The sequence below is a fragment of the Pipistrellus kuhlii genome, unplaced genomic scaffold (assembly GCF_014108245.1).
Source record: "Pipistrellus kuhlii isolate mPipKuh1 unplaced genomic scaffold, mPipKuh1.p scaffold_m20_p_3, whole genome shotgun sequence".
NCBI lineage: Eukaryota > Metazoa > Chordata > Mammalia > Chiroptera > Vespertilionidae > Pipistrellus > Pipistrellus kuhlii.
Genome location: NW_023425529.1, coordinates 56,018,237 through 56,043,967, shown reverse-complemented (window position 1 = coordinate 56,043,967; position 25,731 = coordinate 56,018,237). Strand labels below are relative to the sequence as shown.

The 25,731-nt window shown below is 43.8% G+C and overlaps 1 protein-coding gene and 1 long non-coding RNA gene across 8 annotated transcripts in view; one reads left to right on the top strand and one right to left on the bottom strand.

The window, feature by feature from the left end:
* Positions 1–25,731, top strand: part of GRIP1 (glutamate receptor interacting protein 1) — a 658,373-nt gene that overhangs the window by 292,464 nt on the left and 340,178 nt on the right. The window lies entirely within an intron of this gene.
* Positions 17,560–19,349, bottom strand: LOC123653203. Its single transcript, XR_006742867.1, has 3 exons — positions 19,165–19,349; positions 18,900–18,902; positions 17,560–17,595 (listed from the first exon to the last, which is right to left on the bottom strand). It is a non-coding gene; the product is annotated as an uncharacterized LOC123653203 (long non-coding RNA).

Here is a 25,731-nt window from a genome sequence, read left to right as displayed (position 1 = left end):
CCCGCCATCACTAGGAGCAACAGCTCACCAAATCACAGCCAATGCTACCAAGATCCCATGGCAAAAAATGCAGGCCACAGCCCAGCCCAGTCTGGAAACAGTCGCTGTGGGTGTCGGGTAATGATGTCATATAGCAACACCCAGCTTCTTCTCCTTAGCAACTAGCCTGCTTGGTGTTTCTTCAGCCTAGAAACACAACTTGCTTTATAGCCAGGTGAAAACATTTTACCCTTTAACCAAATGTCTGTGAAGCATTTTTTTTCTGTGCCTCATCTCATTTGATCCTCACAGAAGTCCTGGAGTAGGTAGATAAGAGACTCAATGAAATCCTATTGTATTTTCTTTTCATTAGCTGGAAAACAGAGATTTAGAAAGCTTAGAAACTTGACTCAACTGGACCTTGAAAATGACTTCAATTTTCTCACTGCACAGAATATAGTCAAACACTGCTGCAATTAAATATTTTACTCTTTGTTCTCCCTACATGATCTACAATAATAATCTGCTTCATGTTGGTATTTGTTGTTGTGTTGCTTACAACTGCCTGAAAGAGAGGTTGGGGTGCATCACTGGGCTGGAAAAAGTTTAGCTAAATCAGAAAGGTCTAATTAAGCAAGTTTGTTCTGTTTATAATAATAAAACCATAATATGCAAATAGACCGAATGATTGAACAGCAGAACTACCGTCTGGATGACCTTCCAGACAACCACACTATGACACACACTGGCACCAGGCCAGCATAGATGGGTGCAATGGGATTGGTCAGGGGGGCCTCACCATCACCCCATGATTTCCCCATAGTGGGAGGCCCAGGCCACTCTCTGCAGGGCAATTGATTGGAGTGTTCCACAATTGATCACCCCAAAGAGGGGGAGGGGCAGACCACTGGCTGGTGGGGCAATTGAGGGGGGTAGAGGGGGGACTCTGCAATTGCAGAGCTCTGGCTGGGTGGGCAGGGCCTCCCTCTGCTGGGCAATTGATCACAGAGCCCCATGATCAATCGCCTCAAAGAGGGAGGCCCAGGCTACCAGGCCAGTGGTACTGTGGCAGGTGGGTGGGGCCTCCCTCTGCAGGGCTTTCAACTGGGGGTCCCACGATCAATTGCCCCACAGAGGGAGGCCCAGGCTAGCCAAGCAATCACACCCCATGCCTGTCACCCACACAGGGAGGCAACCAATGGTGGGGTAGGGGCAGTGCTGTACAAATGGCAAGCAATAGCAGGGGCAGGGGCAGGGGCAGGGGCAAGGCCAGTGGCTGGCGGCCAGCTGCCAGGGGAAGGAAAGCCCCAATAGGCCCTGATCACCAGCCAGGCCTAGGGAACCTACCAGAGGGTCCCAGATTGCGAGAGGGTGCAGGCCAGGCTGAGGGACACCTTCCCCCAGCGCCCCCCCCCATGCACAAATTTTGTGCACCGGATCTCTAGTATGTGTGTGTGTGTGTGTGTGTGTGTGTGTGTGTGTGTGGCTAAGTTGACTCAGGCATGTGGGATACGTATAAAGCTCTCACTGGCACCAATGCACGCATGTGTTTCAATCTGTCATTGTCAATCATGAATTTGGTTGACAATTCTATTATTGAGAAAGAGCAAATAGTGAGATTAAAATATTTCTTCTAATTAATTTTCTTTCAATGTGCACTGGGCATTAGTGTAATAAGAACATGTAGAATAGGAGATATTGTAAGGCACAGCTTTGGAAAATATGTCTCCCTTTTTTCTGTGGTGGGCAGGGCCTCCCTCTGCTGGGCAATTGATCACCACTGTTATTCCTGTCTGGCTCAATTTTGATCCCACTCCTAGCGATTTCTCCCCAGGGTGGGGTTCTCAGTGTGGAGGGAGCTCTGGCTGGGTCACATTGAAATGTTCACAGTGTCTAGATTGCTCCAGACTACCCAGGCCTTGTTGAGGGCTCTTGCCTGCCTGGCTTCTGTATTGGGCAGTTTCAGGCACTCCCTAGCAAGCATGGCTGTTGGGCATTCTCCTCTTCCCAGAGCTGCCGGAGGCCTCTTTGCTCCTCTCTGCTTCATCTTGCATAGACATTGACATTGTGCCTCATGGTGGCTTGTCCTCATCAGTTTGGGATTTAGAGTTTGTGAGTTATACTGTCTCCTAGTTTTGTGTAAATGTTGTCCCTAGGGTTTTGACTATCTAGTCACTCTGTTTTTAGGGGGGGATTTGGAAAGATCCAATATTGTGCTGCCACTACCACCACCCTTTTACCAGAATTCTGTCAGAGGGATCTTTTAAAACCACACGATGGTGATGAACACTCTCCAATGATGTGCATAATAAAATGCAAACCTTTTACCTTGAGGATCCACTCCCCTTCCGGCCTCCTCTGTCACTCCTCTGTTGCCTGTGCTCTGACCACACAGTCTTCTTTCTGCTCCTCGACTAGTTTGCTCCAGGGCCTTCCAACTGGCCTGGCGTGTGCTTTCTGAATACAGTCACATGGCTGACTGCTTCTTACTGTGGAAGTAGCTGTGGAAATGTCATCTCCTCCAACAGACCTGACCTTCCAGTTTGGAGTTGTTTCCCAGCCATTCTGTACCGCATTGTTCTTCTTTCTTTTCACTGCAGCACTTATCCTCACCTGGGCATTCTTTCTTTGTCCATTGGATGTCCCCCATGGCAACCACTGTAATGCAAGAAAGCCTGTCTTACTAAACACTGCATTCCCCATTCCTGGCACACAGTAGATGCTTAATAAATGTTCATTAATTGAAAAAGAGATGGGGAGGGTAGGATGGAGGAAGAAAGAGAACAAAGAAAGAAGGAAAGGAAGGAAGGAAGAAGGGAGGCAAATGGGAGGGAGGAACATGAATGACACTTCAGGTTCCCTGATTGTGTGATAACTATCATCATGGTCTCTGAGCTGCTTTATCTTGTGGTTCTCAGTTTACTAGGAAGCCTTCCCATCTCTAATAGTGTTTGATATCTAGACCTGTGATATCCATGAGGAATGGATTCTTGTTTCCACCAAGTCACAAATATTATCACATAAAATTTCTTCTGTAAAATGCAATAAAGTGTAACTGAAAAATTTAAGTGACCTCTTAATGTATCTTTGAATACAGAATGAAAATAATTTCTAAAGCTATTAAAATAAATCCAGCCACTAAAAATTAAATGTGCTCCACTACATTGCACAAGCTTTTTTACTTTCAAGAGGTTCTTATTATCCCCCTTGATGCCCTCTGGTTTGGCAGATTGTGAAGTCCAGTTTAATTGGAAAATCTGCCATATTGACCTGGAATAAGAAGACAAACTGTCCTTGGGCTCCTTAAATCTGATAACACGTTTTCTCCCTGAAATTATATGGTAACAAAGGCATTTTCTTTAAGCATAGTGCTTTGTCTTCATTGAACAGGTGTTCTGTTTTTTTCCTCGTCTTTGCATTCCTTTGTTTTGGGAGGCATGCTTCCAGGGCTACCTAGCAGCTGTGTCCTCTTTACCTCACATTCAGTAGAGCACTATCTGACCAGCTGGCATGGCTCAGTGGTTGAGCATATACCTATGAACTAGAAGGTCATGGTTCGATTCCTGGTCAGGGCATATGCCTGGGTCGCAGGCTCAATCCCCAGAGGGGGACGTGCAGGAGGCAGCTGATCAATGATTATCTCTCCTCATTGATGTTTCTATTTCTTTCTCCCTCTTCCTTCTTTAAAAATTTATATATATATATATATATATATATATATATAATTTAGAAATTTAATTTTTAAATATAGAGTGCTATCCCATGTTTCCAAACTGACACTTGCTGGAGATGAGGCCAGTTCAGAACTGCCCTCATGTCTTGGACTGTGTCTGTACACAGTCCACAGCTCTCCATCACTTTTCATTTCCCTTGTCTTGACTGACTTTTTCACTATGGAGCAATTAGGTACCTACTGAATACTATGAAATTACATGTAGAAACATGGCTCTAGCAGGCACTGAAAAATGCAACCCTTTTTTCCTTCATGTATCTTCTGCTTACATTTTTCTGCTTCTGTTTTCCTTTCTTCATAATGTCTATCTTTTCTTTTTCCATAGGAAATATAATCTACACAGCATGCACACAAATAATACTGCCCCACAGATTAATGGTAAGGCTCATGGTTTCATATGAGCCTTGTGAACTTCCAGCACAAAGGAAACTAAGTCTCAGAGAAGTTAAGTGAAAGCAAAGTAGTTTTTATCCTAAGTCTGTCTGTCTAATTTAGTCTCTTTACATTGTTAATAAGTGTGTGTGTAAGGATATGTATCTTTTTTTAGAGAGGGCAGCACTGTCCAATAGGAATATAATAAGAGCCACAAATAAAAGTCTCATGTCTGTTTTCATATTTATTGTAGCCACATTTCTAAAAGTCAAAATAAATAGGTAAAATTAACTTTAATGATAGATTTTAGGAAACTAATACTATCTATTGTAATAAAAGATAGGATTTATGCAAATTGACCATACCTCCGTTATGCCAATCAGACAATCAGAGCAAATATGCAAATTAATCCAACAAATATGGTGGCAGCCACAGAGCTGGAGCAAGCAGAAGGCTTGGGTTGCCTCTGGCGATGAAGGAAGCCAAGCTTACCACCTGCCCTGGCTGGCCCTGGCCTCTGCTCAAGGCTACAAAGTTTCAATTATAGAAGGTAAATAAATCCCAGATGCATGCTTCCAGCCCGCCCTGGCCTCTGCTCAAGGAGACACTGAAAAAAGAAAAGAAAAGGAGGGGCTGAGAGCTTGGGTCACTGGGGGAACATGGCCAGCCTGCAAACAGCCATCAACCCCTCACCCAGGCTGGCCAGGCACCCCAGCAGGGACTCCCACCCTGAAGGGGATGTGGCCAGCCTGAAAACAGCCCTCAGCCCCTCACTCAGTCTGGCCATGTCCTCTCAGTGGGGACCCTCACTCCTTGGGGGCATGGCCGGCTTGCAAACCACCATAGGCCCCTCGCCCAGGTTGCCCCACACCCCAAGAAAACCCCCACCCTGATCCAGGACAACCTTCAGGGCAAACAAGCAGGCTCCCACCCATGCACCAGGCCTCTATCTATACTAATAAAAGGGTAATATGCTAATTAGACTGGGAGACCTTTCAGGAGACCTTTTGGATGTTCCCCACAAAGCCATGGTGGTGGGGCCGAGGTAGAGGTGGTTAGAGGCCAAGAGGAGGGCAGTTGTGGGTGATCAGGCCAGGATGGGACAGCAGTTGTGGGTGATCAGGCTGGTGGGGGGCAGGGCCGTAGGGGGTAAGCAGACCAGCATTGGGGCGGGCAGTTGGGGACTAGCAGGCCATCAGTGGGGGTCGTATAAATTTAGACTCCCATCTTCAATATGAGACTGATTATTTTTCTATTACTAGAGTAATTAAACAATACTTTTACTTTTGGTAAAGCTATGATTAAAAGTGTTCTTCTTTTGGTATAATTTTGCTGTGATTCCCACTCTCCTTTCATTCTAAATCATATAATAAGGTAGATTTTATTCTACTCCCTTCCCCGCCCCACCCCAGGGCTCCCAAACGTCTTTGCACTTTACATCTATTATAACAAATATTGCTTGGTATTTTAATTTTTGTGTCCTGTGCCCCACTCTTTGCTATAAGCTTCTCAAACTCAGGGCTAATCTCTCATTTTTTATACCTCCTCCAATGACTAAATGCACAATAAGCAGTTATCATCTCTTTGTTGATTAACAAGTGAATGACTTAATTCTCTTTGAATTATGCTCCATAATCTTATACTTGTGTTACCAATTTAACAATTAAAATGACAGAGAGACCTGTCAGTGGAATCCTTTGATTTATTGGATCACATGTTTTTGACTGCCAGCTGAGAACAACGATGTATTCTATCTGTAGTGCTCAGGATGGCCATAGTCAATGTGTTATCTTATTCCTAATCCCCAAAGTAAGCATTTCTTGAAATATACAAAGACCTGAGCGGACTGAATTGGATACCTGTGTAGGTGACAGTGAGTGCAGGTCAGCCAGATTCCTGCATCTTTGTCTGCTTCTATCTGGTTCGTCATCTTGAAACAGCAGCAATTTCTGGTCCATAACCTGGGGCATCTGGCTGCTGAGGTCGGTAGGCCAGTGGGCATGCAGTCACTTAGCTTTGAGGATCTTAAAATGGGTTTGAAAATGGATTTGGACAGAGGAGCAGAGTGCGAGCTGGGCCAGGAAGATGAGCAGCGCTTCCTGGGCTGGGTCTCCCTCACACCAGGGTCCCTGGAGATAATCATAAAGGTCCCATTTTAGAAATGTTATACTGACTCTCCCTCCTCTGTGTACATAAGCATATTAAGGGTTCTGAGAAATTCTGTGGTAAAGAAAACTCTTTATCTCAATGCGTGTCACATTGATTTGACCACACAAAACTATATTTTTCTTCGTAATAACTACCAATATAGCACAGGATATTAGTTTTCCACAAAATAGATTTGGAGAAAAACAAGATCAGGTTTTTGTCTCTCCGTTTTTCATTTTCTAGCAATAGAGGCACTTATTTAAGTTTATATACATAATTATATATACATATATTCCTAGCATGTATTCATTAGATGAAGAGTTAGTATCTGATATGGACTGAACATTTTAATTTAGTCATCTATTTTTTTTTAATAGACTATATCCTAGGACTAGTTACAAACATTGAAGCTAACCTGAGAATTTAGCAACAAGTATAAGCCTGAAAATTGACATATGGAGAAAGTGATGATTTAAAAAAAATAAGATACTAATTTCCCTTATCTCTATAACATTTTCAAAAACCTGAAAAGTTGTCAGAGGAATGCTTCTAAAACTTCTACTTGCATTGTCCAAGATGCTCTTGCATGGATTTTCGAGTTGTTCTTAGCAGGCCCTGAGAACTAGACTCTGTGCATTGAAACCAAGTGCCCCTCCCCGCCTTTTGTTACAGCTTGTGCTTTCAGCCTCTCTAATGCACTCACCTTGCTCTTCCCCTTCTCGTTTCTCTCCCTTCCCTCGCTGTGCTCCTTGAAACATCCACTAGGCTGGCAATTAGGGGCTGAGCACAGATGCATCCTTTAATTTAATTTCACATTCCATCATCTGAAACATGACCGAGTGTGTGCAGCATTTGGCCTTCAGAGTGCTGGGAAATCAATATGTTAATTTACCTCCATCTTCTGAAATCATCTTTGAGAGAGAGCGGGCACCTCCTGTGAAATGAGAGGCCTACACTGCGGGGAGAGGGGTGCTCTGTGCTTGAGACATGACCCCCAGGACCTGCCCTCTCAAGTTCCACCTGCTTTGCAAATCAGTTGTGTTCCAAAGAATATGAGTAAGTTAACTGGAACTTTGAGCACTTCTTTCCCCTCCTGCTGAATAACGTTGTCTATGTAATGATGATTCCAGATAACCCCCAGTGTATCCAAATCATGCTACAAATAGTTAATTCATGGAGGCTGCAGTGATACAGATGTACTGCCAGCCACTGAGAAATAACATTCTTATTCTGTTCTCCTGGAATGATATTTCCATTAATTCAGCATATGGTTGTATTCCCTTTTTAGTATCCAGATCTTATTGGTGACTAATATTCAGCTTGTGGTGAAATAATGCCTCCAATGTTGTTCCTACGTCAGATGCTCTAAGGTGAGGGTGGCAGCTCCCCACTTTTTAATACCTGTGCAGTTAAAACGTTTTATGTTAATGAAAGTATATCCCCGTTCCATCCCATCTCATTGTTCCTGAAGCAGAGTGCTTTCTCAATCTTCATTTCCTCATTATTCCACACCATGGCTTTCTCTCAGGCTTGTCACTATCATATTGGTTTAATTTTATTTCCAGAATTACACAACTGTGGGTGGACAGGCAGCTTCAGGCACTTCAGTTTGCACAGCATTTTCATAAGAAAACATGGGTTCATTTCAGCATCCCACAAACTGTGGGCTAAGAGCTTCATGATCTCCATTTAGGTGGATGGCCAAATGGAGGCAACAACATTCTGCCTTAACAGACTTGGAACCATCCCTGACTCATTCAGTTTTCTCTTTTTCTTACTACATGACAATATCTCACTGAATTGACTCTCAAATATACTGTTCTCTGTTTTGTTTTGTTTTAATGTTGATATAAATATTAAAGGAATTGCAGGACTGACTTCCTTCTCTTCTGACATTTCAACCTCCCAGCTCTCCAACTCGTGTTAGGGCGGGTAGATTGTTCACTTGGTCTGAAAGCCCTGTTTTCCCAGCTGCATGTGTTGGGGAGGGACTCATCTCCGGTGGCCTTGTGGGTCTCCCATGCCTAATGCTCTGTGTGCTGGCCCCACTGAAATCTCCAGGGGCTGTGGAGAGTCTATCCAAGCGGGAAAAGCTCTTTCCCTCTCATCTGTACTGCACTCTGTCACATGGACCTCCCAGTGGCTGGCTGTGCTCTCTCCAAAGCCTAAAGGTCTTTAAAGAGCAGAATTTCTCTATCTTCAGTCCCTAGAGCTCTGTCTCTAGCCTAGGGGTAGAGTTGAGCCCCACTAATGACTTAGGTCAGGCTCCCCTCTAACCTGATGCCATTACCCTCATGTGGCAGCAGGCTTCCCTCTTAGGATGGAGTATTCCCTTGGAGATTTCTCACTCCTCTCTTAAAGGAATACCCCATTAGCCCTTCAGGCTACACAGCTGTGACTGAAGCTTGGAGCCAACAGGATTTATTCTCTCAGTCTTGAACCCCATCAATAACAGGTCCCTTGTGTCATTTTCCGTGTGTTCCAAAGGGTTTGGCTTACTTGGGGATTTAGCTCCCTTCTCTGTACTTGGGGATCACCCTTTACTATTTTTTCTTGATCATGACCCAGTTCTCCCATGCTGTATTAATTTCTCATTTATTTTATGCATCACTCATAGGTGCGGGTCCAGTTTTTATAAATTGAAGAATCTTCTTTCAATTGCAACGTGCCTCCATATCTTTACCCTCCATAGTAGATTCAAGACTTGGCTGTATGTGGCCCGAACCCTAAGGACTTTGGCTTTGTCCTGAACTGGTGAAGTAACATTTCTTGTTGACTTTAGGCTTAATGGACTGAATATCCCCCCAATGCTGTAGGGCAGTGTTTCCCAAAGTGTGGTACGCAGACCCCCAGGGGTACGGGAAGAGTTTGGTGGGGATATGCACTGCACCGAGCTTAGCTGCTCCTAATTCTATGTTCTCATGAGTACGAGGGGTACTCAGCGTTAAGAAAATTATAGAAGGGGTACACATATGTCAAAAGTTTGGGAAACACTGCGTAGGGGAATCTCTGGCCTTGAGATGGTTTTTGTGCACAGTAGCCTCTTTAAACGCCCGGTCAGTTGTGTAACCCTCAAAACAAATTTGAGTGAGTCTTAGAAATGACTTGTTCTTTGGGGCCACTCTGTCCTGGCATTGGCCGAATACAAATTGTAACCAAAATTCTTTAGACCAAAATGAACTCCAAATTTAATTCAGCCTTAATATATACTCCACAGATCTGTAGCAACAGCTGAGTAGGCCTTATTTTATAATGTACTCCATGGTTTGGGTAAGGGTGCATCTAGGTGTGTTATATGTGTATGTGTGCAAGATCTGGTATGCTTTTGGCCCAATATACACATTTAAATATAGTTGAAACTTAATGATCCATTGTGTTACTGTATTACATTTGAGTATCAGGTTGGAAAAAATGTAATAATGAGAATAAAAGTATCATCATTAAAAATGAATTTTCTTTAAATAAGCCTTTTCTATAATACATTGAAGATTAGAGCTCCAGAAGATGAAATGGTCTGTGGTGTTGAGTCTTTGGCTTGTCTCTGGATAATAAACCACAACACAGAGGCCAGTTGCCAACTGTTTATCGAAGGTTTTGACTGATAAAGTAGTACCATGAGCATATGGCTTGTGTATCTATCAATGTAAAGGGGAGAAAGTCCATTTTAAAGTTAAAGTAGATCCCTGGCCCATCCAGCTCACCCTTTGGGGCTCCATTGCCCATATGTTCCTCAGCCCTTGCTTTTCTCTGCTCACCGATGGCTCTCTTCCATGGCTCTGCCTTTGCTTCCCTGGGGAAGAGTCAGTGGGTCAGCCCTGCTACTTGTCATTCTATTTTAATTAATTGTTTGCCTCATCAAATGCAAAGCCTTCCCAGCCACAGTGGCTCAGTGTTTTGGTATTGATATATGAACCAGGAGGTCACGGGTTCAATTCCCAGGCAGGGCACATTCCTGGGTTGCAGGTTTGATCCCCAGTAGGGGGCATGCAAGGAGGCAGCTGGTCAGTGATTTTCTGTCATCATTGATGTTTCCATATCTCTCTCCTTCTCTAAAATCAATAAAAATATATATTTTTTAAAATGCAAAGTCTAAATTCCTTTTTTTTTTTTTTTTTTTTTTTTTTACTTTTTCTTGGCAAACATAACTTTCACAGAATAAACTTGGGCCTGACCCAACTATAAAAATAAATTGATAGCACTTCTGTTAATGAACTTCATACTGAATCAAACTCTCCCTCCAGGCACTCTTACATTTTAGATGCCCTAAGCAATAACTTCGTCTGAATTTGACATTTGACAGATCTAAAGGATTGCCTTTCCTATGGCTTATTGGATAGCCATTTGTTTATTCATTTATGCCATTCTTTGTTCAGCATTTGCTGAGTGTGCACTATGTTATAATAAAAACCCAAGCTCACATTTATCTAACACATACCATGTGCTGGGCACTGTGCTAGGTGCTTGCGTTCATTTCAGTAATCCCAAGCATCGGGCATTAGTATTTCCTCCATTGTATATGGCTTTCTCCATTGTATAGACAAAGGAATGGAGGCATTGGGGGTAAGCTGGTGAGTGGCATATTTTGGATATAATCCCATATTTGAATAGCTTCAACACCCATCTTTCAATTAAGTTATCAGAATCATTTTCAATGATAAACTATCGTCCAGTTCCCTTATTCCTCATTAATTAAAACCAAGAGTGTCAGCAAAGTGGGATGGGAAGGAATATTCTCCTTTCCTGTTACTCTGTTATTTTATTATTATTATTATTATTATTATTATTATTATTAGTGTGTGTGTGTGTGTGTGTGTGTGTGTAGATGCAGAGATAGGAATGGGTGCAACAGGAGTGGATGCAGAGACAGGAATGGATGCAGCCATGGAGATTAATAGAGACATTACAAAAATAATAATCACCATTGGTTATTATAGTGCACTTTCTGGAAATGTTAACCCCTACATTCAGAGGATTTGCAGCAATAAGACAGACAGATAATGAGGGTTGTGCGCTCAGCACATTGAAGCCTTTGCCCAGGGATGGAGCCGGTTTCTTAGACACTGTGTTCTGAACTGGAATCTTGACCTACCCTCCACTGGTGTCCTTGACCTCTGCCCCAGTCATTTTGGTCATTAGGAGCGAATTGTTTCATGTGCATACAGGAAGTGGAAGTAAAGAAGTGATTCTCACACTTTATTGAGCATAATCACCAGGGAGTGGTTGTAAAATGAACTTTAGGGGCCTCATCCTTGTTAATTTCGATCTAGCACATCTGGAGAGGGGGCTGGGAATCTGCATTTTCAGTAGGTGCCTCATGGATTGTGATGACAATGGTCTGAGCACCATGTTTGCAGGAAGGACTCAGGCAAAAGAATATTTCTAGCCAGAGAATCATTCATGGGGCTGAACACATTTAAATGAGGCGGTGATCCTCCAAGTGTGGTCCCTGGACAGCAGCGGCAGCACCTGGGAGCTGGTTAGGAATCCAAGGACATGGAGAGTCAGGAGTGCAGCCCAGCGATCTGCATTGTAACAAAGGCCCCCGGGGATGCTCAGGCACGCTCAGGAGCAAGTGCTGTTGTCAAGTCCCACATTATTGGTTCTCAGATCCCGACATACATTGGAATAATTACCTGGAAGGTTTAGAAACTGGATCACATTCCCAGAGATTCTGAATGGGTTGGTCTGGATGTAGACTGGGTGTCAGGATTTGTCCAAAGGTACCCAGGCTACTCGAATGTGCAGTGAAGTTTAAGATCCACTGATCTCTCACTCTGGGTAACTGCGGGTTTTTGTGTGTGTATGTTTTCTCACTCTATAATGTGAAAACTCTTAAATGCAAGCCTTGCCTTTGTCTCCAGTCACCAATAATAAAGTGCCACTGATTAAAAAAAAAAAAAAAAAATGGGGAGGCAAATGTTCATATGTATCAATGGTATCTAGCTGACATGTTCGTTTTCCATAATATACCTTTACACTATGAACCTGATTATGGAAGAGACAAATTACTCCTTCCAAACATTGTGAGCATCAGAGTCGAGGGTGGACTGAGACCACACTGTGCCTGCCTTTCTTCCCTGGGCCTTTTGGCCAGTCCACTGGGCCACACCAGCTCTCACGTTACTAACTTCCTCAGTTCCCTCTGGTGCATTATCACCTGTGTTGGCAAATTCTCATCTTTATTACCATGTAAGCAACTGGCAAGATTGCAGGTCCCGAGGAACAAGGCTACAGCATTCCCAGCTGCGTGTGTCTGTATGTGAGCGTGCGTTTGTAAACAAACGCTTCAATGGCTGATGATGATAAAAACTGCAATTTGGCGAAGTGGGTGCCTGCTAAACAGAGGTTACAGAAACTGTTCATTTCAGGGAAGTTCATCAAGAAGTGCCAGCAATTTGCAACTGGCCTTCCCAGATGGAAGGCCCCTTCCCTGGTTCCCTCGGTGTGGCTCCTCCCAGCACGAGCAGGCCATACTAATGTGCCATCCCACCTCTACCTTCAATAGAAGATATAGCAAATAGAGTATTTAATCAGTGTCAGCGGATGTGTAGCCCTGTGACTCTAGCATTTCTCAAAGTGCTCTTCAAGGACATGGGAGTTATTACTCATTGCCGAAGCGAATTGATTCCACCTTTTATCAGCCTGCGGGGTACAAACACTCAACAGGAATTGCGTTGGTTCTTAACCCTCCCGTCTTCCCTTTCCCGGGTCTGTGGTTGTTTCAACAAAGCACGTCCCGAATGAGTTGTTGCGCCTCAGTGTTGTTCCAAAGGAGAGAAACTCAAGGCTCTCATCCCGCGGTAGGACGGCACCTCACCGTGGCACCAGGACATGTGTGTGATGTCTCCGGCCGCTGCGGCTGACGAGAGGCAAGCCGGCATCCCAGCAGGGCTGCCCCCTCTCAGTTGCTTCATGTATGAATTATTTGCTTGTCCTAAGCCTCGGTGATTATATAATTTTCCCTCATGTTAGTTGCAATTTTTCAGCCTCTCCTATGAGAAAGCATGCCTGGTAGCCCATTAATCCTGCCAAAGGTCAGTGATAGCGATGAAAGCCATTTTTTAACATGAGACTGACACTTGCCGGGAAGGCAAGAATTATGATGTAGAGCATCCTTCTTCGCTCCACGGCTCGATTAGACAGATCAGAAAACCTAATGCCTTTAATCCCGCCGCAGACCTTTCCTGGGAGATACCTCTTTAAACATCTAAGCATGGGTGAGATAAATAATGAAAGTAGTTTTGTTTGCTTTTTTCCCCTCCTTCCTAAGTCTCTTATCTCTAGATGCTACTTCTGAGAATTCCTTCTCACTCCTCATCCCCCAGAGGTGAGCGGCTTCTGATTTGGAGTGTTTCCGGAGATATCTTGTTAAAGGGAAGCACTTTCAATGTACATGCAATTTGGAATTTGAAGGTGCTGCTTTGTAACGATAAGAGCATTTTAAATTGAATCTTTAAAGGAAATCAAATTAAAGCTTTTATATTCAAAAGCTGTACAGTGGCTTCTGGAGATTCGGAGATGACTAGATCGGCAGTGGGTTAAAGAAGAAGGTTCGGTTTGCAGCAGGCCTGATTCAAAGTGCTGAGAACGGAAAACGAGAACGGAGATACAGGGTCTGCCCCCAAGGAGCTCACAATCTGGTGCGGGAGACAGACGTGTGAACTCAGACATGAGGTACCTGACGGTAAATGCTTTAATGCAGGGTATATGCCCTGTGCTAGTAAAGGTTCAAAGAAGGGCGAGACAGCTCTGCCTGGAATACCTCCACCTTCTGCACAGTGATGCCATGTGCAAAGGTCTGAGAGAGGGAGCCCCAGGGAGTTGACTGGTCTTGAAAAGGTTCACTGTCGTTGACCCCCAAATGTCTCCTCCAGTTTCTGGTTGATACACTAGATTCCAGATCTGCAGCCTTGGCCCTGTGACACAAGGTTTAATTCCTGGTAAAAATATACTTTGGAAGGTGTGGATATTTCATCAGTCATTTCCATCTCCGTGTGGGTGCGCCTCAGGAGTTCTTTCTGAGCATATTTTCATGGTTTAAGGGGAAAACCAGAGCCACGGTGCGGTGAGTCCTGGAAGAGGACGGAAGGGCTCAGAAAGGTGGGTGGTGGTACCCTAAGAGCATTCCTGGGCAGTCTACAGTTGAGCTCTGTGCTTGAACTCTTTTCCTAAGGATGTCCTGTGTCTGCAGGCATTTTCTCCTCCTTGCCCATTTTTCTTCTCCACTTTCTCCTCCCTCCCCCTTTCTCTTCCTGCTTCTTCTCTCAAATCCAATGTATAATTCTTTCTCTGAAATAGACTGTGGGTAAGTGAGTTTTCATACCATTTATAAAAAATTTTTAAAAACAGCTTTAGCTTCACTTATCAACAGCTTCCTACTCAGCATAAATCTTACATGTGGCTGGTTTCTGGTGTGTTTTAACTAAGGCAATATGAGGGAATCTTTTTTTTTTTTTAATATATTTTATTGATTTTTTTACAGAGAGGAAGAGAGAGGGATAGAGAGTAAGAAACATCGACGAGGCTGCCTCTTGCATGCCCCCTACTGGGGATGTGCCCGCAACCAAGGTACATGCCCTTGACCGGAATTGAACCTGGGACCCTTCAGTCCGCAGACCCACGCTCTACCACTGAGCCAAACCGGTTTCGGCAATATGAGAGAATCTTAGCGCATTTTCAGAAGAGAGGCCAGATGAAGCTAGCAATATGACCATCAGGAATGAGGGTCCGATCTCCCAGCCCACAGATGGCAAATAGCCTCCTGCGAACATCTGTAGTATCACACTCCTAATTTTACCTAATTTCTATTTTTTTTAATGAAAAAAACTACGATATTCCTCCTGACTATTTCACTTGCTTAGAGTAACTCTGCCAAGGAAGAAGTTCTTTGTTGACTGAAGAAGAGACATTTCAAAGAATTGTTATAAGCCCGAATCAACATGAGAACCTGGCACCAGAGCTCTCCTTGAGGTGTTGAGGCAATTGCCAGAAACCCAGTCAGAAAGGAAGGTTCCTGCAGATGTTCTCTTCCTCACAGGTGCAGGCAGAGTGCTCTGTAGGCCAGGGATGCAAGCTCTGCTCAAGGGCAAGTGATGTTCTCTGTGCTCCACGACACTTTATCCCACCAGGGAAGAATATAAAGAAAAGAGGAAAAAGACACAATCTCCTTTTCTACCCTTCCTCCTCTTAAATGACCCTGAATGTTCATAGGCTTTAATAAATACAAACTGTCAAGAACTCACCTGTGAGTACACGGGGTTGCAGTAACTATGACCCATTCATTTGCTCTCGAGCACAGGTGGACTGTTATAAAATGAAGCACAACCCTGAAAAGTTGAGCTTAGATTTTGCCCATGCATCTCCGTGTAATTGAAGTAATAGCTCTTAGCAAACTTGTTGCCATTTATTGCTTTCCTGAGGCATACCTTAGGGTTGCAAAGGCTGATGTGAATATTGTGTGCGATGCTCTAACCAACCACACTGAGACTTCTAATTAGTAGTAAAATGACTGGAGCCAAGATGAAGGAATTCTGGTCTCTTTCATCTTTAACATTTGAACTAGATGCTGCACTCTTTATATAGGTCAGCTTGGCCCTCCGATTCTTTCCCATTTATTTTTTACTCTCTGCCCCATTTTTCTGCAGCAAGAACTCAAATGGCATCTATTTTCCAAGTGCTTGTTTATATCCAGTTTTGATTTGGACACCCAAATGGCCTCTCCTCATGGTCCACATCACTCTTGCCTGTTTTGTCCACAGCTGCACTGTCCTCCTGGCACGTTGAGCAGCAGGGGAGATGGGGGGTGGGTGTCTGGCGTCCCCTCACTGTCCATGGCAGGCTGCGTGTGCCTTGTTAAGCCATGTACGTGTTTGCTGCACCACTTTGTCTTTTGTGTCCCTGGAATCCAAGTGGGAAGACTTTTAGAGACATTTGAGAGAAAAACAGAAAACAAACTCTTTCAAACCCTGAGAACATAATGCGTGCCTAGCAGATAGCATTGTCATTGGTGATTTGTCTGTAATTACTGCCCGCTCACAGGTGATGCTTAAGCCCTTTTGTCCGGGATGCTAGGTTTATTTGTAGACATTGTTGCTCCCTCTCTCCTGACGTTCGCTTTGGTGGCATGGATCTGTGTTTATTTCCTGCAGCAGTAATGACGGGGTTGCCTTCTGTGGCTTTTATTATGTTGTCGTGTTTTTTCAGTGATTGTCCTCAGCACCAAAGAAATATCTCACGTGGGGATAAAATCCAGAATAGCTGACATTTAACAGTCGTGCTGGCAAGCGTCTAGTTTTCTTCCAAGCGTCTAGTTTTCTTCCACTTCATCTTTCTCCCTGTCAAGCTGAGTCCTGGGGAATTATCATGGACTGTGGTGAGACCGACAGTTGTAGTAATTTTATGTCAGAACACATTTCTGAGCTGGAGCTTGTTTCTAAAGACCAGATAGCTTTCCCAGGGTAGGCTAGACTGCCTGTGATTAGCTGATTTGAGGGAAGCTTGAGGGGGGTGGGGGGGGAAAAGAGTGGATCACCCAGGCCAGTGACAGCTATTGCAACTCTGGGTGGGTGATTTGGAGTGTCCATCCATAGTTGCAGTTGGAGTCACTGGCCTTTGGAGTCCGAGGTCAACGTGGGAATTTGGTGATGGAAGCACAGAGGGAAGGAAGCACACGCTCCAGGGCCTGTTTGGAAGACAGCAAGGATTAGCTTAACAGTAGAGAGCACATGATCCAGTTTTAAAGATACAGTGTTTTAAGTATTGCAGATTATTTTTAGGTGCGTTTTGCAATAACTATATGGGCAGCTTCTGTAAACATAATATTCAAGAATATGATAATGGGGTGATAAGAACACATATATACCCTGTTTCCCTGAAAATAAGACAGTGTCTTATATTAATTTTTGCTCCCAAAGATGCACTAGGTCTTATTTTCAGGGGATGTCTTATTTTTCCATGAAGAAGAATACGGTAAACATTTATTGTTAAATGAAAATAAAGGAAATTTATTACCTGTATATGGTACGGTAGTACGGTAGTTGTCAACACAAACCAGACAAACTGTGAATCCTACAGTATCAAGAATTTACTCATTTATTCAATGACAATCATGTCATCATCTTCTGGAACATCATCATAACAATCCAATTCCTGAATTTCCTGGTGAATTTCTTGTGACTCCATTTCTTTCAGAATCAGTGGACCAAATCTCTTATGTTTAGCAATAGCACTGTCTTTAAATGAGTACTTCTTGTCAAGGTAGCCTGCTCACAGTGCATTTGCAATGCATCTGTCAGTGATTTTCTCCATGAATTAATCACCCAAGTCAAAGTTTCACAAAGTTTCCACGCTGATTTCTCTCCATTCTATTTTCAATGTAGTCATTAATTTCCATGGCAAAAATTGTCGTTGAATGGCTTGTTTATTGCAATATCAAGAGTCTGGAGATAGGCCATCATTCCTGCGGGAATCATTATCTGATCTATTTTTCTTTCATGAAGAAATGTCTTCATGTCTTTAGCGCAGTGAGTGCTGGCTGCATCCCAGACTAGCAGACCTCTTTGGCTCCCTCGCATAACAAGCAGCAGCATTAAATCGACCCACTTCCTTATAACTGCTTGTGTGGCCCAGGCTTTTTCAATTTCAAGAATAAAAACGCCCAAAACACGTTCAATCTTTTCCTTCTTGCCCTTAGAAATGATTAAAGGTGGGATTTTAGTGCCATCCAGACGAATTGCCAAAATACAGGAAACAAGTGCACTTTCGTAAGCAGTGGAGGGAATGTACACTAAGGAGGCACCCCGCTGTTCAATTGTTGTTTGAGATGATTGGCCCATAAACACTGCAGTTTTATCCATAGCAATCATGTTGGAAAGATTGTATTTAGAGAAGTCAGCATCATCAATAAAGGACTTAAATGCAAGTGCTCGCTTAATAACTTGAGTATCTTCCAACCTAAACAATGTTGTAGATCTTCTTAAAGACAGTTCACTTCGCTGAAGGAAATTATCCAGCCAGTATTGTGATGCTTTGAAGTCTTCGGGGGCTATGTCAAACTGTGGTGCCATTGCAAGGGCAAATTCTTGAATCTGAGCCCTATTCACAACCAAAGCCTTTTCCTCTCCTGTCAACAACCCATTCACAGATCAGGTCTTCCAGCTTGGAAAATAATGGTTGCTGACCTGATCCACACTTGCGCTTTAGCATTTCTCTTGTTCACTTGTTCAATGAGGTTGCCATACTCTGCTCGCCATTTTCAGATCCATCCGACATTCAACATCTTCTCTTTGCAGAAAGCAGTAAGATTTTGGCCCCAAGAGTCTTCCACGATTTCTTTCTTGTACTCCATGGAGTAGCTTTTTCTTTTTGTGCTCATTTCTAGGGATAGAAAAAAGGAATTGGGGTATCAAGGTGTGGGGAGGGAGATCACTTAAAATGACACAGGTGGGGATCAGAGGGGGTAATCAAAATGGCACACGAGAATCAGAGGGGGGATTACCATTTTAGTAACCCCTTTTGATCCTCCTGTGTCATTTTGATTGCCCCCTCTGATCCTCCTGTGTCATTTTAAGGTATTATCGTGTTTCCCCGAAAATAAAACATCCCCCCACCCCTGTGCCACTGAACACCTTCACCAGACATCCCCCCTACCCCTTTATCAAACATTTACCCCCTGGGGCCTGCCTGGGGACTGTCACTGGGCTTGCTGGGGCCTGGATCTGGGCTGGAGTAGGGTCTGCCACTGACTGAGAACCTTCAGTCATCATGAGGGCAGCCGTGAGCATCAGGTAGTGTCTCCAGAGACAGACCAGCACTCACCATCTTTGCAGCATCCTGTCTACTCTAATCCTCCTGTTCTTCTACATGCATCTGCGAAAGTCTCCTCCTCTCTCCCGCTGGGCGCTCACCGCTCACTCCCTCCACTCAGCCTCCACACAGCAGTGACGTCAGGACTCCGCGTAATGTCTCTGGTTGCTAGACGCCCATCGGAGCGGCCTTAGTGACCAGTTTAAGGTAAATTAATTTTCATTCTGAGACAGAGCCTGGGGGGGGGGGGCTTATTTTTGGGGGGATGCCTTATATTTCACTCAGAAGGAAACCTGTAAGTAGGTCTTATTTTTGGAGGATGTTTTATTTTCAGGGAAACACGGTAATACCTTAATCAATAAAGAAAAAAATGTTTTAAAAATATGATGATAGTGACTGTTTTCACTTCTTCAGCTCAATAGGCCCTAGTAATAGCCTCATCAGCAAACGTTAAACACAGGGAATGATGAAACGAAATCGACCAGTTATTGTGTATTAATTTGTTAGATGTTTTAATAAGGCCAATCCCCAGGGCAGAATCAATCTGTGTAACCGCCGCACATTGTTCTCCTGTGAAGGCATTTAACATACGCCTCACAGGTGAGTGTTCTATGTCTGTCTCCTGCAAAAATGGGTGGGAGTTCCTGGAGGGAGAGAGGGGCCTTGCCTCATTCCCCCCGGATTCCCCTGCTTCAGTACTGTGTCTGACACAGGAGGGGGACTGAAGTGAGCCAACTATTGAAACAAAGACCTCATCTGTCTGCGGACAGAGTTCAGCAGGTATTAGGTACACATTTCAAGGTGAACGGCACACACTGTGACATAAAAATAAGGGGAAGATGGGAAGAGGCATTAACAACAGGTAACAGGAAAATGAACCCGGGAAAGGAACACATGCTCCCAGCCCCTGATCCTTCAGCGTCAGCAGCTCTGACTGAGGGGTCGGGGTTCACCCTCACAGTCTCCTTGGACCAGAGAAAGGGAAACTTGACACAGGTGTGTGGCGGGAAGCTTCCTCCAGGCCAGGTAACTCGCCTGCAGTTGACAATGATGCCCTGATGTTTAATGTTAAGTAAAGCTCATACTAAGTAAATATAAATCACCAGAGAGTTTCTCCAAGTTCACAAAGCCATTATCTCACGATGGGAAGTGATTAACACAGAACGAATAAAAGCATGGAGACTCCATGTTAATGTTGTACTTATTATGTGTCAGGCACTGACGAAGTGCTGTACAAATATCAACTCATTTACTTTTCTTTTTTAAAATATATTTCATTGTGTGTGTTTTTTTTTTTTTACAAAGAGGGATAGTTAGAAACATTGATGAGTAAGAAACATCGATCAGCTGCCTCCTGCACACCTCCTACTGAGGATGTGCCCACAACCAAGGTACATGCCCTTGACCGGGATCAAACCTAGGACCCTTCAATCTACAGGCCGATACTCTATCCACTGAGCCAAACCGGTTTTAGCTCACTTACTTTTCTTAATAAGCCTCTAAGTAGGCAAAGTAACTATTCTTATTTACAAATGAGGAAACTGAGGCAGAGGGAAATAAAGTAACCCTCTCAGTGTCACACTATAGATAGTGTGTGGTAGAGCCAGGACTCAACCCCTGACAGTCTGGCTGCAGAACCCATGCTCTTCCCTGTTAGGCTGTGTTGTCTCTCTTGTTCAGTGTTTAGTGAAGCACAAAGAGCTGAAGAAGCTGGGTCTGAATCTTCAAAATTCATCTTCTAAACACCATAACCCTTGGGACTGATGTCAAACTCCTATTTCCATTAAAAAACAAACACACAAACATACAAACAAACAAACAAAAAACAGAGCCTAGCCCTAGCTGGTTTGGCTCAGTGGATGGAGCGTCAGCCTGCTTACTCAAGGGTCCCTGGTTGGATTCTGGTCAAGGGCGTGTACCTTGGTTGTGGGCACATCCCCAGTAGGGGGTGTGCAGAAGGCAGCTGATTAATGTTTCTCTCTCATAGATGTTTCTAACTCTCCCTCTCCCTTCCTCTCTGTAAAAAAAAAAAAAAAAAAAAAAAAAAAAAAAAAAAAAAAAAAAAAAAAATCAATAAAATATATTTAAAAAACAAAACAAACAAACAAACAAAAAACCATGAGCCTTGCTGAGTGCTAGACTCCAAAGGAAAAATGATAAATATGACACACCTGTTCTTAGGAAGCTTTCCATTGCATAGGGAGACGGTATGTGACAGCGTTAATGAGGTGTCAAAGGAGAGGCCCTGTGCGGTGGGGATCAAAGAGAGCAGTGATCACATTTAGTTGACGGGACATGGGTTTTGTGGAGCCTGGAATGTTGGAGGGGGGCTGAAGGTTGGCAAAGGCTTGGGGGTGAGGCTGTGGCAGCTTCATTTCATATGGAGAAATCCACAGAGATGCAGAAACAGGCAGAGCAGAGTGCAGAATGGACAAGCAGAGACTGCAGATCAGGGCCGGAGTGGTCTTGGGTGACAGAAGAAACTACAGGCGTTTAATTTAGAAGACAAAAACAAACAAACAAACAAAAAGAAAACCAACACATGAATTCATGATGAATTCATGGACCTTTTTGAATAGGGAAATGATTTGTGCTTCAGAAAAATTTACTTGTAGTGATGCTTAGGATGAAGAAAATGCAGTAAGGACCTATCACAAAATGTCAAGGGATAAGGTGGGACAACTGGAAGGGGAAGAATGGGGTGAAATCATGGGACTGCACTTATGAAGTCTGAAGGCAGGAAGGAAGGGATTGTTTTTGCTAAGTCAGTTGAAAACTGTAGACTAATCTGAGTAGCTGAAGTGGTGTACCAGGCATCATACACTGGGTGGAAATTTGGAGGTTTTTGTAGAGCTTAATGCTTTCCCTGAATTATGCAACCTGCCCAGAATCCTGGCTGGAATCATGGTAACAAAGGCACCCCAGAATACTTTTGGGGTGCCAACAGGAATCTTGATAACAAAGATAAGGCACTAACATTGAAATAAGTTCCAGATCAAATTAAGGAAGTTTAAAATATTGATAGTGTAGAGTCTTCATGGTGTATGCATTTTTATCCCAGATTAATTTTACAATACTCCTCCACTTATAGAAATATTTCTTCCTTTTTACTTTTCTAAACTATTATAACTACATTGTGTAAGAATATTTTTCTTCACAGGTTTTATAAATTTTCTATTTTATTCCTATAATAAAGTACATGGGAAAGCTTTATTTTCTTTCTAGATTTGTTTGGAGGGAAATGAGAGGATTTTATATATGAACTAGAGGCTCAGTGCATGAAATTCATGCACTCAGTTGCGGGGGGGATCCCTCAGCCTGGCCTACACTCTCTCACAGTCCAAGAACCCTTGAGGGAGAGGCTCCTGCCACCTTTGGCGTGCTCACCAGCCATGAGCCCAGCTTCTGTCTGAGCAGCGCTCCCTCTGTGGGAGCGCACTGACCACGAGGGGGCAGCTCCTGCATTGAGTGGGGTTGGGCCAAAACCAGCTCTCCAACATCCACCAAGGAGTCACAGATTAGAGGGCGTAGGGGCAGGCCAAGAGACCCCACTGGTGCGTGATCAGAGCTGGGGGCGGGGGAAAGGGAGGGACAAGGGAAGTTGGCCAGCCAGGGAGGGATTGCAGGAGGGCTCCAGGGCGTGTCCAGCCCATCTCATTCAGTCCTGATCAGCCGGACCCCAGCAGCAAGCTAACCTACCAGTCAGAGCGTCTGCCCCATGGTGGTTAGTGCCCGTCATATAGAGCAGTTGAGCAGCCTTAGCATATCATTAGCATATTACACTTTGATTGGCTGAACAGAAGACCAGACAATTCGTATACTAGGGTTTTATTATATAGGATGAGCTTTTCTGATTTTATAGACTCATTTAGGGGACTTAGCAAGAACAAAAAGGTGCATGAAGCATTAGGAAAGTTCCTGACACATAGGAGGACTCAGATTGATTTGACTGAAAGGGAGCCAGTATCTGTAGCACACGTGATTAAGCACAGCTCTGAGGGTAAAAAGTCTTCACTTTGAATCCTCGTTCTGCTCCTACTGACTCTGTAGCCCAAGATAAGTTCTCAGTACATATGGATAATCTTAGTCCTTCACCTGTCATAGAGGGATGATGAGATGTACCTCATTGCTGGTAGGATTAAATGAGATGATGCACAGTGCTCCATAGTGTTGAACTGTCTCCTCTGTCATCACACTGCTACCACCTCCACCATCACTCACACCCTGCACCTCCAGTGCTACAGCTCTTGTGGCTGGTTTCATAGTGTCAATAAAAAATGGATGATAAAAACCGGGTGCTTAACAAAAAAGGGTGCTTAGAAAATGCAACCGTACTATGTGGTTCACGTTTCTAGGCTAGTTCTAATGTCCAACTGAAGGACCTTTTTTGAGAGACAGGTTTAGGGCTCCAATGAGTTTTCTCTCAGTGATGCAGAACACTGTTCTAGAAAGAATTTTCCAGACACTTTTACCTGAGGCAAGGATTGAAATGCTAAGACTTTATTTGGGGTATACAAATCCAGGTCAGTGAGGTGAAGAAGAAGGAAAGGAAGTGACACAAAGACAAGGGAGGTACCCAGAGCAGTCAAACTCATAGACACAGAACGTGGAATGGTGATTGCCATGGGCTGGGTGGTGGTGGGGGCGAGGGTGTGTAGAGATGTGCAATGGGTATAGAGTTTCAGTTCTGCAAGATGAGAATGTTCTACAGATCTGTTGCATAGCAGTTTGAATATACTAACCACTGCTGGGTTGTACACCTAAAGATAGTTAAGGGGGAGCATTTTATGTAATGTGTTTTTTTGCCATTATTTTATTTTATTATTTTTTAAATAATATATTTTATTGATTTTTTTACAAAGAGGAAGGGAGAGGGAGAGAGAGAGAGAGCCAGAAACATCGATGAGAGAGAATCATCGGTCAGCTGCCTCCTCCACACCCCCTACTGGGGATGTGCCCACAACCAAGGTACATGCTCTTGACTGGAATCAAACCTTGGACTTTTCAGTCCACAAGCTGACGCTCTATCCACTGAGCCAAACTCATCTCGGCTTTTGCCATTATTTTAAAAAGGGGGAGGGAGAGGGAGAGAAGGGAGGAGGTAAAACAAAGCAAAGCAACAGGTTCCAGGGCTAGTTACCACTTCACAAGACCGTCTGTGGGCACAGCCAATTGGCAGGTGCATCTGCTTGGCATACGGAACTTTTCTGGATGTGCTGGGGGGGAAAAACCAGGCCTCAGAGTAGTACACAGGAGAGAGAGGAGGGCCATTATCCACCCAGCTCCCTCCCAGCTCCCACAGGTCAGAGGAATTAAGTTCCCCACATTTCCACGTGGCGCTGAGCCTCTCCAGCTGTTGTATAATAGTAGGAGAAGCCAGGAACTCCAGGTGGATGGCTGATGGTCCAGCTGCCCAGAGGAGCATTCAGCACTCCCAGCACAAGGGGATGCTGGTGGTGAAAACTGAGCTGCCTACATGGCCGGAAGTCAGCCAAGGACTCTGACGATGGGCACTGTGTCCCTTTTCATGGCGATAACATAATTGCTACTGCACTCTACCTTCCTTTTTCTTTCTTTAAAAAAAAATAATAATAATACGAAAGCCTTGCTGTTAGCTAGTGTGTCCTATATTAGAAGCCAATGCATCTTTATTACTTGGCTGGATGCAGAGCTTGGTTTTCCAGATCGCTCCCCACATTCTTTGCCCTCTTTGCTTTTGAAAATAAAGCGAGTCCTAGTTACTTATCTCAGTTACTTATTTATCACATTATGCAATGAGAGCATTTTTTTTCAAAGTAGTTCATATTTCAAAAGAAACCTATTATAGTCCTTCTTAATGTTCTAAGTATCCACACACATGGCGTTAGTGATTGTGTTCTCAATTCCTACTCTGAGCTTGTCTTCTCATGGGACATTTCCTGCTACAGATCACATGTTCCCTTGTTTTCTTCTGGCTCAACTCTCTTTTGTTTTACTATCAGATCTAGTAATAATTAATGTCGTTTTTAAACATTCGTTTAAAATCTTGCTTGGCGTTGACTTGTATTGACATAGCCTTCAAACACGTGGTATCTACAGAACGTGTGAAGTGCAATTAACAAGTTTTGCTTGAAAAAGTTTGTGTTTGGTTTGGTTTTTGTTGCAAAACTAGGGCTAAGAAGATGGCAGATGAAGAGCATATTCGGCACTGCATGCTTTACGAGTTCCAATTAGGAAGAAAAGCAAGTGAGGCTGCAAAAAACATCTGTATTGCTCTTGGTCAAGATGCAATTAGCGCCAGAAAATGCCAGCGTTGGTTTGAGAAATTTCGCGAGGGAAATTTTTCGTTAGATGACAAGAGTGGTCGAGGCCATGTGTCCAATTTTGATCAAGAAGCTCTTCAAGCTCTTTTGGTGCAAAATCCTCAAATTACCCAACAAGAGCTTGCGACAACTTTAAATTGTTCACAAAAAACAATTTCCAATCAATTGCGTGCACTTGGCAAAGTCCAAAAGTTTGGAAAATGGGTTCCTCATGAGTTGACCGACAACCACCGTAATCAAAGAGTCACAATTTGCAGTTCGCTCCTCTCTCGTCAAAACCGTTTGCTGTTTTTAGAGCAAATTGTTACCGGAGATGAAGAATGGGTGCTGTATGTTAATTTGAAAAGGCGGCCTCAATGGTTGGACAAAAATGAGGCTCCGCAGCCCATGCCA